This window comes from Labrus bergylta, chromosome 9 (genome assembly GCF_963930695.1).
Source record: "Labrus bergylta chromosome 9, fLabBer1.1, whole genome shotgun sequence".
Classification (NCBI taxonomy): domain Eukaryota; kingdom Metazoa; phylum Chordata; class Actinopteri; order Labriformes; family Labridae; genus Labrus; species Labrus bergylta.
Window position 1 is genome coordinate 12,226,761 of NC_089203.1, and position 16,550 is coordinate 12,243,310.

A 16,550-nucleotide genomic window follows, 5' to 3' on the forward strand; every position below is an offset into this window, starting at 1 on the left:
GACGAAGCGGACCACATGTTCTGTTGGCACGTCAAATTGCCAAAAAGATTTATGAAGTCATCAACTGCAATGAGAAAGTCTGGATAAGGGAGGTGTGTTTTGACAGAGAGCATAATGTGAATACATTGAGTGAATGATTTATACAGCATGAAGGATGGCACATGATAGATTGCATACAAAAACTGCCAGCACTATGCAATTAACAAGATATGCCAGTTCCACATATTGGACTAAAGATTATTACGGTCTTTCACGCTCCATGATCAGCTTGATTCATACATTCTCTTGTTTCTGCACTGAGACATTAAATGTGCCTGTATCAATTTTCAATGACCATCGCTAATATCACTGCACCAGATGGACTGTCTGAGCTATATTTGGTCAATGGTCATTAAGAGAACTTATCTCCTGCTTTTCACCACATTTGTAGAGAATTGTGTTTTTTAAGGACTGGAAATTATCTTTCCAATTCAAAATGCCTCCTAACACCACTGTCCAACTCGCCTCGAATGTTATCAGACCATTAAACTGTCCGCTATCAGCTGTTATCACTACCATTAAAATCTGTAGATGGAGCCAACTGCATCTACCATTACGCCAGAAGGTGCATAATCATCCGTTGTTATCAACATGTCTCCAGCAATAGTGCTGGACCTTTGTTGTCATGGAAACAATAACAAAAGTGGTAGTAGTTGTTTTTGAGGTATTCAGACGGACACAGAAAGGGTTGAAAACACAAGTACACTCAGTGTGTAGGAGGGATTTAGCAGAGGTCGTTTGACAGGGTGAAAACACAAATGGTGGAAAAACCAGTCACAAGCAGTACAGTGATGGAGCTTTTAATTGCACTGTATCACCTGACATTTTCAGTTGTCCTGATTTTTCCATTAGTAATTGAACTATTACAACTAAACTGATGTGAATGCTGAGCTTCAGAGGAGCTACTATGTGGCCCTCATGATGAAAATGTGTAAATTTGTATAGTCCCATACGTGTGTACCGCTGACCTGCCAAGGGACAACAGATGGAAATCAACCTCTGGTGACAATCTGGCATTTTAACATGTTTATGTTCATTAACGTTCACTTTCCCTTTTCTTTTTTTCAATCACCACTTCCCTTTCGTTTATTTTAGTATTTTTATGGCCAAATCGACACAAACCTAATGTTCCAACCAGGAGTGTTAGAATGTTTGCCGATCTGACATAGTCATTGAATCCCAAAAACAACTGAATCTTGCTTCAGGTGAGATAGAATAGCATATAAAAAATAATGCAAGCAATCAAGTTTTTCTATGGAGAGGCAGAGAATATTTGTTGGTGGGATTTAGAAGTCAAGAGAACCATGGTGTTAGATAACCCTTGTTTTTTTTTCACAATAAATACTTTCTTCAGTCACAAGCATGCTGCACTATTATTCACAAGGAATGAATCATTATTTTTTGGTAAGAGATTTCTTCCCACCACAGGTACATTTTTTTAACAGATCCCTCCAGGAGAGACGGAACAACTCAGACAAACTGGGGTGACATTAGCATATTTTTCTTCCCCATCAGCTGGGAGAGGCAAAAACATATGAAAACAGTATAATCAGATGATGGCTGAACTGCAGACTCTGAAAACAAAAGTTTTATGTCAAGAAGCCTTAGTTCACTAATCACACTGCAGTGTTTTTTGTGCAGAATGTAGTTTTCACCATTAGAGTCTGGGTCAAAAGTTCCATTTATATGTTTCCATTTTCCATTTAAAAAGAGCTCTAGAGCAACACAATTCTTTCTCTCGTATAAAATAATTAATCCCATTGTGTTTCCTGTAAAAAAGACAAGAAGCTGCAGATCAGCAGCCGTGATTGTGCACCAAGGCCGGATGAAACAACTTTAGCCAAATTTTATGGCGGAGCATTCATCTGTGTGTTTCTGCAGCGAACTCTAAAAACTGATCACAGTTTACTCATTCAAATGGAGGCTTGAAATGCACATATCCCAACAGGCCTTTTGCACGAATATTGTCTTATCTCGACTTTTCCCTTTCATTAGTGCGTGCATTATTCATGCTCTATTTTTGTTGTGCTCTGTTGTCAGCATATTTGTCGGGAACACATGCACTCGGAAATATAATTTACCCAGCCAGTGTTTATTGTGTTCCCACGAGGGATGACAGGCCATTAGCAAAGGATTTGTCTGAATTCAGACTTTTCACCTCAGAGACTGTCGCTGAATGAAAACATGCTGGAGAAAGCACACTTTATTGTCCTGCACATAGAAAGATACCTCATCATCAACACTGAGATTAGCAGCAAACACATCCTTTCCTGCATGTCTGCATATTCTTCATCTCACTCCATTTGAATACAAATGCTTTCAATAACACATCCACAAGGAGTCCTTCTGAGTCAGGGTGAACTGTTGGTGACTTTTAATCTTGGTGTTGGTCTCCTGGCAGGTGGTCTAAGTGCCCTTCATTACAGGACAATCTGTCTCAGGAGAATGTACTCCACTCCCGCTGGAGACCAGGTCGCCCACATTACCTGCAGACCATTAATTAAACGGACAAGAGCTTCATCTCAGCAGTTGCCCCTAAGCTGTGCAAACCACTATCAGTTAGAGAGCGTCGCATTTCTCAATAAGATCAATGGCAATTCTGTTTTTAAATATCAACCTAAAAGACATCCAACAGGGCAACAACTGGCAGCATGTCAGAAGCAGGGAGATGTCAGATGAGGATAATTCCTCATTCTTGCAAGATATACTCTCTCTCTCTCTCTCTCCTTGTGTGTGTGTGTGTGTGTGTGTGTGTGTGTGTTTGTGTTTGTGTGTGTGTGTGTGTGTGTGTTTGTGTTTGTGTGTGTGTGTGTGTGTGTGTGTGTGTGTGTGTGTGTGTGTGTGTGTGTGTGTGTGTGTGTGTGTGTGTGTGTGTGTGTGTGTGGTGCTTTGGGTTATTTCAGGTTTGAGATTACAGGCTGAAATAAAACCACACATTTCACATTAAACATTTTCAGAATCATCTTTTCGAATTGAATCAAAGATAGCATAACCAATTTTTGTTCGAGGGAGCATAGCCTTTATAAAATATAGGGAAGACCACTGCTAATGTATGTATACAAGGGCCTTAAAGGATAGCTAGAGTTTTAAGTCTTGAAACAATAGCAATATATTTTAGCTTGTTATAATTATTTCTCATGTTCTGTTAGTGGCTGTCACAAAAATCTCGGTTTTGTTCAGCCTGGCGGCCCCTCTGGTGATGAGCTGTGATTGCAGGAACTCAAGAGTGAGTGAAGCAGCATCCTAGCTGACGTCTTGTCCTCATCTGAGTGTTGTTTCTTGTTCCTCTGGATTTGCAACTTTTCTTTTTTCAATGTCCATCATATTGATCTATTCTTTGTTTGTTTGGTCAAAGACACCGTTTATTTTCATCAAAACGCAACATTGCTGTAACCGATCAATCATGCTGGTTGATGTCAACCCTACAAGAAGGACATAAAAAGGAAATACTGCAAAGGTTGTGGCTCTCACCGGATGACAGCTTGGTCACTCAACATAAACTTCATTAACAGGGAGAAATGGGAAGTGACTTAACAAACTTGTAATTACCTAAAAAAACAACGATTTTCTTAAGTCCTCATATCAGGCAGAAATATCTTCAAAAGTCTAAAATATTCCCTTTTATGGCCAGAATGACCGTGAGGAATTATTACAGAAATGATGTGAAACTCTGAATTAAAATGTGATTTCACATTTACAAAAGAAAACTCCACAAAGTGTCTATTCAACTTTTCCAAGATAAAATATTTAGTGAAGCTAAAATGCCTGAAAACATGGAGCCTATTTTTACACTCCTAAGATGCTTAAAAGCTAACTTTTGAGAAAAAAAGTGTAATTTTATTATTTATTAAATTGTTTTAGAGACATAACACTAAGCGGCTTCTTCTACTTCTCATCCTATCTTTTATCACCCAGCGATCACGTTGCATCACACTCAACCTTCCTGCTCAATCCCATTCTGTTGGTTCTTATTCATATTGATTTTTCTATAGCTTCCTACTCTGATATGCAACTTAATAACCCCTTTGGTCTGACACATAAGTGAGCAGTACTTAATCTGTTTATGTTATTGTTTAGGACCTCAGGGAATGCAATACATCAGTAACGAAACACGTTTTAAAAGGTGAGAATTGATTCATTAGTAGAATTTTTACTTTTTTTCTTATAACAACAAAACTGTAAATCATCTAAGCATTCATCCAATAAGTGTAATTGTTTTGAAGATAGATGGCAGATATTCAATGTTCACATATTGTTGTGTGTGATATGAAGAACACAAGACACTCTTGTATAAATATAGAGAACACTGTAAAACGTTTGGAGAGAAGCAGCACTGTGGTTTCAAACGAAATCAGTCATTCATGCACGGCATGTTCTGCATTATGCCACATTTAGTGTGTCCAATTACATTAAATGTTCGTATTGGGCTGCATCCTTCCCTTGGGTTTGTAGAAATTTGGGGGGGGGGGGGGGGTAAACACATTCAGTGGAGCCACTTCTCTATTTTCCTCAAAGAGTCTGAACCCATTAAAAATTTAAATTAGGCCTCTCTGAAGAGACCGAATGTACCCCCACAATCACAGAGTTGGTGTGTGTGTGTGTGTGTGTGTGTGTGTGTGTGTGTGTGTGTGTGTGTGTGAACATTCACTCTATTGTAATAACTCCTTGTGGGCTGCTGTAGCTCTGCGTACTCATGCATGAGTGTGCACAAACATACTCACACTCACAGACACACACACACACACACACACACACACACACACACACACACACACACACACACACACAGCATGTATGCTAACAGACTGTGGGCTGAGAGCAACAATCCCTGAAACAGTCCGAGGATATAAAACCTGTTCTGTGTGGTTTTCAAAACAGTTCAACTACGCGAGCATTCGTCTGAGTCAAACAGAATCTGACAGAGAAACACTCTCTCCCTAATCGGAGCTCTTTGCACTAGTTGTAACTCATGTTTGTACATAGATGTGTTGTGTTGACAGCAGGATCTCAACGGGCTTTGTGCACGGATGCAGCATCATCTGCAGGGGAATTACACAGTCTGTCCTGAATAAATTAGCTGAATATTGAATCCACATTCTCGCCTGCTCTGCAACGTCATGCAAAACCTCCAAATACAGAGTTAAATGTAAAGTAAATAAATGTGGCGAGCAAACAGGTGAGATGAGGATGTGTTTTTATACAACAGCAGACAAAGACAAATAGAAAACTGAACTGCTAACACAAACTGAAGTTGTATGATCAGCCTATATATTACGACTGCTGGGCTCAAATGATATTCAATAAAAACATGATTTTACATATTGTACATTACTTTATAGTTACAAATACATATTCACAATATAGTAACATGATAAAGTCCAAACATAAACAAGTCTCCTTTTAAAGCAGCCAAACTGTTGCAGAACATTTGATGGCCCTTGTTATAAATACCCATAGAGAGTGTCAGGCTCCAGCTTGTCTTCCTTAGTTTCACAGCACTCAAACATTTGTAAATGTGAAACACAACACAAATCTCACCATCTGTACTTTAAGTAACTGCACGATTCATTCACTGTATATACACATTTGTCATTTCTCATGCCTGATTCTAGATGTGAATATAAATTAAACTCGACACCATGTATGAACATATGTGAGTTTTAGAAAACAGTACATGAGCTAATTTGTATTAGACTGCATTCTATAAAACTGAAGAAAATAATATATATTTTGAAACAGTCAGTGAATTAATCATTTTTAAATATATTTTGTGCTTACATGTCTTTAAGTATCATGGTGACGTACATCGCTGTAATAGTTAGAGATAAATGAATAGATGAAAGCAAAAGAAATCCTCCCGTGCTGTGGTTAAGACCGAGCTTTAAACCTGACATCGTTGAAGATTTAACTCAATATGTGTTTTCTGTTAAGTAACATTTGGAAATAATTGCATGTACAGTAAGGCAAAGTGAGTTTATACACCTTTTTCTGTCAACATCTTTATTTGCAAACACGCCGCGTGCATGGGCAGTAAGTCCAAGTGTTTCATTCATCATCTCCCTTTGAAGTGAAGCCCTGTATTATAAGGAGAGACTTTTGCTTCGGTGTGCAGTGCTTCAGGGAGGGAGCAGTATGCACTTCAAAGAATATCAGATCCCTCCATAAATCTCCACAGAAAGACCCAAACAGAAGACGGAGATGAAGCTTCAGATTCATTTACGCCAACAAATTATACGTGCCAAGAGAAATGAACACAACCCCCCCGTCATTAGCTGCTTTTTAGAGACAATGTTGTCTGTTTGTAATTCATAGAATCCTATGAAGAGAGGTGCTGAGTTCAAAGTGAATCTTTCTGCTTTAGATTTTTTTTTTTTACTTAAGTTTATGAAAGTAATGCACAAAAATGACTGAAGAGACACTTCGAAATGGTGCTGGCCTTTTCTTTTGCAGGGAATTTTTGAAATATTCTCAGCAAAATATATCTAGACATTACTTCACCCTGGTTTAAATTATTTAATTCAATAACACTTTTAAGTGATATAATAGGAAATATAATAATTATAGATTTTCCTTACTATTTTTTTAATCGTAAAGGCCTTTAAACAAAGTGCCAGTGTGTCAATTCACTTGGTTTCATCCAGGCTTAAAGTGTATTATCTTCATTAATGCACCTCATTATGTTGATAAGCAGCTAATATCTGTGCAGCAGAGAACGACAGCAAGGTTTCTATCGAGTCAGAGAGCTCACTGGTTTCGCTTGAGGTCATCCATTTTTGTTAGAAGTCAGGTTAAATCAATTGATTTAAAATTACACAACCACAATGAATTCATTTTCAGACATGAATGAGCTGGCACAGACCCAGTGGTATGGACGGGCCGAGCCTGCCAATCCATTATCATGCGTATAACCCCTCCCAGGGGTTTAAGCATTATTTTCATTATTATATATTTTTTTCACTTAGTCAGCATTTATTTCTATAATCATTTTGGTAATGGATATTTTTGTGCTTATTTGAATGTTCTTTTTTATTTAACTGTCTCGTAGCATTAGTTTATGGAATATTGTGTTTTTTTACTATTTAATTTCTGGGAGACACAATTTAATTTCTAATAATGTGGTTCAACTACACTGGACTGAAACCTGAATCCTCTCAAGCGGTTTGAGTTTTTTGTATTAGGGGGGGCTTCACCGCAGCCAGCACCTGGCTAGTTGTGTAGCACTTATTTGCTTCAGAAACAGATAAAAGAAAGTTTTTCATTACATTACTTACTTAATAAAAAGGATGATGACTCTCTCTAACTGGTTAAGCAGCCATCACATTCAAAGATTCAGCCACCGACAGCGGTTTAGTTAGAGATTCCATTTGTCTGGAAAACGACATGTGCAGTTTTATTATTCCCAGTCCGAGCTGCATCCCATCATCATTTTATATTATATTGTGTCATTTTTTTTCCTGCCACAGTAATTGTTTGTTGAATGATTTTGTGCATGTTTTTTTTCTTCTTCTGAATATTTTCATTAAAATGTTTCCAGCACCAGCTAGATGGTTAAAATATTTGTTGTTATTCAGTGGATGTTTGAAAATGTCGAGTAATAGACATGGGAGAGAAAAATAATGCCCTTTGAGCTGCGGCTGCCGTCGTGGTTGTTTAATATGTTGTGCCACATACAGTGTTGACCGACTGTCACAATGTCAAAATGTTACTGACTTTGACTTTTCCCTAGTAGCTGACTGAGGCTTAGACTGTTTGTATCTGAACTGTAAGGTTTAGTAGAGTTGTGAGACGACATGGTCATCTTGTAAATAATAGGCCCAACTGTCGGGTTCAGCCGCGTGACGCATGGCGTGTCATAACACTGTCATAATTAATTCATTTGTACTGATTCATCAAAATATACAGTTACTCTCTTCTAGACTGACTGATGAATATGATTCGTAATACAATATGTTTAAACCCTTGTTAATGAAGTCTAGTTGTGCAATATAATATAAAATCATGTTCTAGCTACCTGTAAGCTCTTTGGAAAAATGATTACGTTTCATTAATTTATTTTCCCCTGTATGCAACCCTCATGAATATTGAATACATGACCAGGATTTGCTTCTTGCTCTTTCTTTCTTGTTTGCTGCTTTGACTTGACCACTTTGCAACACATTTCATATGGCTATTGTGTTGGTAAATCAGTGCAAAGAATAGGGTTAGGGTTAGGGTTAGGGTGCAGAGGAAATTGTAAACCTTATAGTTTCTTAATTCTTAGGTCTACATGGTTATTACATCCTTCACAGCAGCATTCAGTTTGTTATTGGTCGACTGTACGAGGTGCAGTTAGGAGATAAGCAAAGCATGACACCTAGTGAAATTGTTCTGCGCTAAATCAATGAAATGTATTCACATCAGTGTATGAGAAATCAGTCATGAGAAACAGTGTTCATACTCAATATCAGGTATTTCAGTTTAAGTGGTTCAGTTTTGTTTCATGGCAGCGGGTGGTTTTGTTTTTAAATTTAGAACACTATCTGCTGTGAAACTCCTCGACTCATCTTCGGGCATGCTGCTGCTGTTTATGTAACAGATACTGTATGTGTTTGATCTCCTCCACACAGATCTCTATCTCATGATCAACTCAAAGACTCACAGTATTGAGTTACCAAACCAGACAGAAAATCTTGTTTGTTTGGTTTTTTCTTTTACTCCAGACTTCTAAAGATGTATTAAAAGTAACGCCTGGTGAGTCGGGCAGACAGGCCGATGAAGGCTGTTATTTCAAGAAAGGCTTTGCGGAAAAAAGCTGCTGATGTGGAGTTTCCATTCCACTGGGCTGTAGAGTGAAATAATTCAGTGTGTGACACCTTGTTAGCAACGTTCACCTTAAAGTTTTAATGTTTGTGCTGTCAGAGCTGCCGCCTGTGAGACGAGTTAAAGAATATCAGAAGAAATCCAAACTCAAATAAATAAACATTGTTTTTATTTGTATTGCCAGGTAAGGAGAGGTATTTATGCGGTTTCTTTTTAAACCCCATCTCAAAATACTTAAAATGAGCTGTCAACATTTTTACTTTCATGCACTTCTTGTGAATTGTTTTCTTTTGCAGGGAAATAAAATCAATCTTCAGCTCCACTTCTTAATTCCTGTCTCAGTCTGTTTCTCTGACTTTCATCACACTCTTTCAATGTATTGCTTTTTTTTTTTGTTTCTTGATCTGACTCATTTTCATTTTCTGCATTCAAAATGAAGACAGGTGCTTTGCTTTTTCATCCAAACTAGACATGAAATGGACACTAGATAATGGGGAAGATGTAGACGAAAGACCAGAAATGGTTAAGATGACAATTTTATATGTGATTGTTAGACAGTATGTGGGTAGAGTACCCTATAGACATAAGCCTAAAGAGAGAAAATCAAATGAACAACAATTCCTAACATTTCTAGCAGTGAACAACCAACCAAACACACAAAAAATACACAAAAGTTGCACACTCAACTTGTGTAAATTATCGCAACTACATACCTAACACAGCAAGACCGTGTCACAATTTAACCTGCTCAGATTCATATTATACCACTGATGCCCACGAGCTATTTCAACATTGCATGTATACTGTATGACATGTGCACCAGATTTCCAGAAGAAGATAAAAGAAACAACCAGAACCAGAGAGAAAGAGAGTTGTAGTATTGGAGTGATGGCGAGAGAGGGGGAGAGAATAAGAGAAATCCATTAAATCCTTTTGAAATATTAAGTAAATATCTCTATCTGTTTTTCGAATACGCTTCTCTGTGCTTTGGTGAAAAAGCTACAGTTCTGAAAGATTTAGTTCATTGTGGATCTCCTCACGTGTGGACGACGGTGGAGTCTCCTGAAGGCTCTTCTCTCTCACCGATCTTATTTCTCCTGCAGGAGCATCGTCTCTGTCGAACATTCCTACCTCTGTGTGCAGCTTCCTCCCCTCGGCTATTTTTCTACAACTGTCCTCGCCTAGAGAATGGAGTTTTTGGTTCCAGCACACAAATCTATAGCACATTAAATGTCCTTGCGTTTTTTTTGCTGTTGAGAAATGAGGAGCTGAAAAGCAAATCTAATTACCTAATGTCCTGAGGAAAGAGAAATGTGGGGCTGGGTGAACCTGCTTAAAACACCGCAGTCATCTGTTTCCTCCGTGCTGCAGGTAGATCAGAGAACCAGAATGTGGCTTTTGTTATTCCCTACCATGACATGCTACCAATATCTGAAGCAGCGGTTGGAGCGCCGATGTGACAGAGGAGGGAGCATGCAAAAAAAAAAAAAAAAGGAGTTCATAATGTAATTAGCTTTACAGCTCTTGGCCTTCTTTGTACCCTGTGAAACAAACACAAAAGTCATCAACATCACCCTAGCAGTAAGGATCGCGCTTCAACTTTGTGCATCGTGTTTGTTTGTGTGTGCAGCATACATATTCATGTGCAAGATTATAATCGTGTGTGTTTGATGAAGAATGCAAATATTCTCCCTGAAGACCCCACGCATTTCCCAAAAGACATACGACCCCCGAGCATTTTACGCGAAGGCTGTTTCTTAACTGTTGATGTAAGGCCTGAAAACTTAAAAGTTTCAGAGAGACAAACATTACCCGCTCTCAGCATTAACCCTTTAAGTGGAACACTCAAATATTCATAGCTAACCATCAGGGAAAGATGCACGGTTAGGTTCAAGATTTAGGTCTTGTTGGGGTAAACCTACAATTTCTTTAAAGGGAAAAAATGATTCAAATGAATAAGGCCAACGTTGATTGTATGTTAGATTTTATCGTTATAGGCATATGAGCCTTTGCAATAAACACAACACAAAAATCTGAATGTATCGTAATAGTACAATAGAGTCAAGCTATGCTTTCTAACTCAGCGTGTGTATGGCCTATTTTACCAGTTGGATGGAGGCCTGAGTATAATGTTCATGCTTTCTCACCATTTTGATGCCGTCAGATGAAGCTCAAGCTTGCTATCAGCTATACCCTTAGAAAAAAACAAAGTGTTTTGGATTTATTTTGGATTCATGAGGGATATTTTGCAAACACAGGAATTGTGTAAAACATAAAAAAGGCCAGTCAATATGCTGCTAATTTGCTCTTATCGCAATTCTTGTCATTGCAATATTAAACAATGTGTTCGCACATCGCTTATTTTTTCTCATATTGTGCAGGTTCAAATAAAAAGGGCTCTGTCTAAACAATAAGTATGACTCAACTTCATCCGAAACAAAACAGTCATCTGTTCAGCTGTGACCGACCATACAAATACAATCAACCACAAACTAACTTTGTTACATCATGCCATGTTCTTCTGTTAACCTTTCAAACGTCATTGATATAAAAGATCCATCTATGATTTGATTAGAGATAATGCCACTAGTGAAAAATGAAACCAATGCAGAAGTGCAAAAAAAAGCCTGCAGTTCCAGTTGTCTCCTTGAGGCTGTACCATGTATGAAAGAATCCCCATTAGAGCCAATATTGCTAAATGGATAATGGACTTGTATGGTGTTTTCTGGTTATCTGATCACTGCAGGCTCTTTTCACACTGCATTACACATTCACCCATTCACATCACATTTAAATAATGGCAGAGACGTTTTAAACTGATGGTAGATAGAAATCCAAAGTAACAACTGTTCATCATTTTGAGGGAAGTGATTTTTCAATAAAATCTCAACTGAAACTTGATATAGACCAAGTGCCCGAGCATCCTTTGCTATACCATGTTGATGGCTCTGAAGGGAACACTAATGTCTGATATAGATTCTGGATAAAACATCTCCCTATCCAAACAGAAAGATGTTCATAGCACAACCAGGGCATCTTATAATTAATGGTTCAAATTAAGGTTTCATTTTTCCATTCGCTGCAAGTGTTTTGTCTTCTTTTTCCCAGTTGATAGTTTGGGATCCTGGCCAAGTTAGGAGATGACTTCACACTGCACTGCTCCTCTGCAAAGCTCTAACGCGATTCTCTGAAATCTGCTGGCACAAAAGACCAATTAATATGCATGTTGTTACTCAGATATTTATCGCCCCAGTAACACTGCCAGTTTATTACTGCGCTGTTGTTCTGGGGGGTATTGTTGTTGTGTGTGTTTTTTTTTATTTCCTCATTTGCGTGTTAGACTCAGCCAGATAGGCCCTTGTATGCAGCAGCAGAATCAGCTGGTTGTCAGGGGTGACCACAACAGAAAGAACAAGTGAGATGGAGAGATGTATTGTATAGCTTTCTATTGCTTTTGTTAAGGGCTTTGCTGCCCTGTTTAGTTCTATCCATCCATCCATCCACGTGTTTGTCAATTATGTATCCATCTATCCGTCCATCTATGTATCGATCATTCAAGTTATTTAAATATCTAGATGTATAGCGACAGTATATTCTGCCTTTTCAATCCATTTTTCATAATTCAGCCTTTTTCCATGGGAAATTAATGGACGTTTATGTTTCGATTTAGCCTTTAGTTGTCACGGGGGGCAGAAAGAGCTTCTCTCTGTAGTCTTTAGTCTGTCGTTTTTAGCAACATGGTTCCCATCAGAAGGAAACGTTTATCTGGCATGTAGTTATGTTGGCCTGTTTTCATGAAATATTCCTGTGATCGTACAACATCAGGTCATACTCCTCTCCACTGCAGTGTACCTCCTTCTAGAATATTATTCAGCCAGAAAGAAAGGGAGTCTTTTTCAACATTCCCACAAATCTCTGATGGTTTACAAATCTTCATGGTCACAATGACTATCCTGTCCCTATAGAAACATTACAAGTATCTCTCTTTTCAGTATCATGATAAACCCAAGAGATACCAAAGCCAATTATGAAGTTACCTAAAAGTGAATTCCACAGACAAATATTGTCTGTGGGGCAAATAAAATCATAAAATTAACCATTGGATTCATTGACATGTTACTTGATTAAGATGGACAGAGTAAGTGAGTGTATCCTGACGTGACTCTTCAGCTACATGTTTTGAAATACTTGGCAGACGTCATCAGGGAAGTACTGTCATTCTACACTACTGGCATAAACAAGCACTGGCTATAAAATGCTCAACGTGTCACATCAAGGAAGATCGACGGTGTTAAAGACATCATTTGGTGTTTTGTGTAAGGTTTGCTGCTAATTATGAATACTTGGAATCTAAAGAAAGCTTCACTCATAAAATCCAGTGGATTTAATTTATTTTTAGATCCTACAGAGCTTTAAGAGCCCTAAAATCATTTAGCCTCAAAAAGACTGATGAGGAAGTGCTGAGAGTTAAAATCAACCCCAGCAGGGGAGAAGAGTGAGTGTGAATTCATGGGTAGCTCTGAGAGTGTTCACATCTCTTGCACCTAAATGATCAAAGTGCCATCAACCAGCATAAAGTGTTTGTGAGATAGAAATAATGATCTTTATCTTAATGCCTCCCACTGTAAATAGTGTCTGTAGGTTTTATGGCGGGCCAAGTCTGTTTTGATAGTGCTTTTATGCGCCTCTTCAGAGCTAGTAGCATGAGCCAGCCCTTCCTTACATGTGAGTCAGACATTGATACTTTGATGCTGTTTGGATTTGTAATAGATTATATTTTGGGCTTCTATGCCTTTATCTAAGAGGACAGTGGATAGAGCAGGAAATCGGAGAGAGAGAGTGTGTGTGTTTGACATGTGGGGAAGGATCCATGGGGTCGGCTGTCTGCTTGGAGGACTGTAGCCCATGCATGGGATCCGAACTAACTTCTATGGAAAGGAATTGAAGCGTGAACAGGCCTGGTATTTCTCTGTGGTGGTTCTTTTATTCATAATGTTTAAGCAGGCCATAGTGTAATTATGTGTTATCCATTTGTGCACTATAGGCTGCACCATAACTTGCATTATTTGACTCTCCAACCTTGGGGCTGTTCGGCTCTGTCTCTCATGACTAAGCAGAAGTTGACACAGGAGATAAAATAGCAGCTGTTTGTGAAAGCACAACGTACAGCACGTTTACAGGCATCATTTCTTTTGCTTTTAATCACATTTTAGGCATTTAGAAAACACAGATTGTTCATAATTAAAAGTCAGTCCTTACACAAAAGTTATCTGAAAACTTCCTATTGTCCAGTGATGCCTGTGGGTCTATTTACTGCCAAATAAATTCCTCCCACAGTCAACCAACACATGAAATTTCTGGGGGAAAAAAAGACAAAAGCAAGCACAGGCGTCTACTCAATCAAGCACCATCCAATCCACTGTCAGGCTGAGTGGCATCCACATACCATAGATGTGGCAGCATTGCTTTTAAAACAAACCTCTAAACCAGCCAGCATCCACTCTCAAACACGCTGGATAATGGAAAATATTGATATTTTCTGGCAAATGCTGAATGCACCGCCTCTAGAAATTAATCATAGCTTTGAGGAGAGTGCTCTCTCCTTGTCTGACTGCCCGGCCTGCCTCCCTGAGTTCCACCTGTCTCATTCTCTCCATTCTCAGCCTTGCCCAGCTTCTCCACAACTTGTCTGTCCACGTGATCAGATCTAGGTAGCCTGGTCATCTCAGTAATGACTTTCCTTCTGTTGATTCCTCCTGGGTCCAAAGCCGTGCGTTTGGTGATGTATGCTCCACGCAACGACACTGGACAGCTCATCTCTCTCAGCCACGGGCACCTCTGAATAAGCACATCCACCATGGGCCAATCTCTCAAATGCACTTTAGGGCTGCTGCTGCTGTTGCTGCTGCATCCGCCATTGACATCAACAGAAGAAGAAAAGAACTATAACCATTTTAGAGACATGTATGAGGCCTTAGAGTATTAGTGTTGGGTAAGAATCTTGTGCTTGACAACCAACCTTTTTCACTTTAAACATTGGACGGTGCAGAAAAGTCTCAAAGCTTGAAAAGCAAATTTAAACCTCTATATTTTTAGTCTTCATTTTCACTCCAACATGTGTTTTCTCTTGGTGCAGCTCTCAATCAAATGATGCATCACATCACAGTTCCCTCTCTGTCCCTGGGCTTCCACCCCAACTTCCACCCTGCCTTGCTTGGGGTAGCACCACCCTCACACCCATGGGCTTTTCCTGCTCTCCATAAACAGTACAAACCATTTTTTTTTTTTTCAAACTCCTAAAACGATGTACACCCAAGCTCTCCCAGCTATACCCTGAAACACAGCCCTTGACTTTAATTGAAAACCTAGCCAAATGTTGAGTGTGGGATGAATGTATGAATTACAAATGAAGCACAGAGGGAACGCAATGCTGAATACTCAAAAAACAGCAGGAGCCCACTGAACATGGCTCTCACATGTATCAAATGAATTGCCATTTACTTTCAGTCTCTCTATCTGCACCTCTTTGCTCTTGCCTTGCTCCTCCTGGCTATTGTACCTTTTTATCCACTCTGACATTCCCCAGACGTCTGATGGATATCGGACTATGTCCTCCAGGAGACATATTCCATTATCATGCTGCCACAGCGCTCATCCTTGGACCCATCTCCCCTTTAATCAATGACCATGCAGCACAGCCGGCAAGCACAATCAAGACCCTCAAAGCGAAACATTTACCAAATATATTAAAACCAACAGATGACACAAAAGAGATTTGAATGACAGAAATCATGTGAACATCACACGGCACATAAACACTAATTCCTTCACATCATCTCAGATCAATATAAATGGAAATCCAGCCCAGCTGTGGAGCCTCTTACCTGCGTAACTCTGTGGTGGTCCTCCTCTCTGGGGCTGTGATTGATGAAGACCCCTGGTCTACACGGCTATGCCCTCCTATATGGGCATGCATCTGTGGGGCAGATCAGAGGTCTGCCTTGTATATCTCAGCCTGGTAAGAGAGGAGGGGGGATCAAGGATCAGAGAGTCCTTCCAGCCAGCAGCCCCGTCTAGCACATCTCCTTGTGTCTCCAGCTCGCCCGGGTCATTCCATCTAGCCCCTCAGCAGCCGCAGAGCCAGGGAGCAAGCTTTCAAAGGGGGATGGGAGGTGCTTAGAGGACTGAAGCGGACATGGAACAGCGAGCAGAGCACCTCCTCCTCCTCCTACATGTCTGACTGCAGCTGGTGGACATGCTACAGCTGGAGCCTCCGTCCTCCGTTTTTTCCCTGTGCATGTGTGACTGTGTGTGTGTGTGTGTGTGTGTGTGTGTGTGTGGTTTGGTGATATTGCGCGTCAGTGCTGGCTCCACTCCGTGCCGTGTGTGAAAGCAGGGTCTCTTTGCTCACTGTCAATGCTGCCAGTGGCTGCGAGATGCTGAGGCAGAGAGAGAGAGAGAGAGAGAGAGAGAGAGAGAGAGCGAGAGAGAGAGAGAGAGAGAAAGAGAGAGAGAGAAAGAGAGAGAGAGGGAGGTGTGAGGCAGCATGTGAGAGAGAAATTTCAGGGAGAGTACAGGAAAGGTTGTTTTCCCTCCTGCTCCATCTATCGGTATCAATTTAATCAGGGATGCATGGAAGTGGCTGAGTTAATGAGTCATCCATACCCCTGAGCATGCCTGTGAGTGTGTGTGTGTGTGTGTGTGTGTGTGAG

General features: G+C 39.8%; 1 protein-coding gene across 4 annotated transcripts in view; it reads right to left on the reverse strand.

The window, feature by feature from the left end:
• frmpd3 (FERM and PDZ domain containing 3) overlaps positions 1–16,246 on the reverse strand; it is an 85,260-nt gene extending 69,014 nt beyond the window's left edge. For 3 of the 4 annotated variants that reach the window (XM_029280064.2, XM_065958861.1, XM_065958860.1), the window contains exon 1: positions 15,723–16,246. The gene's annotated coding sequence lies outside the window, so the exon portion shown is untranslated. The remainder of the gene's footprint in view (positions 1–15,722) is intronic. The other variant, XM_065958863.1, reaches the window with a different exon arrangement.
• Positions 16,247–16,550: the final 304 nt, after the last annotated feature.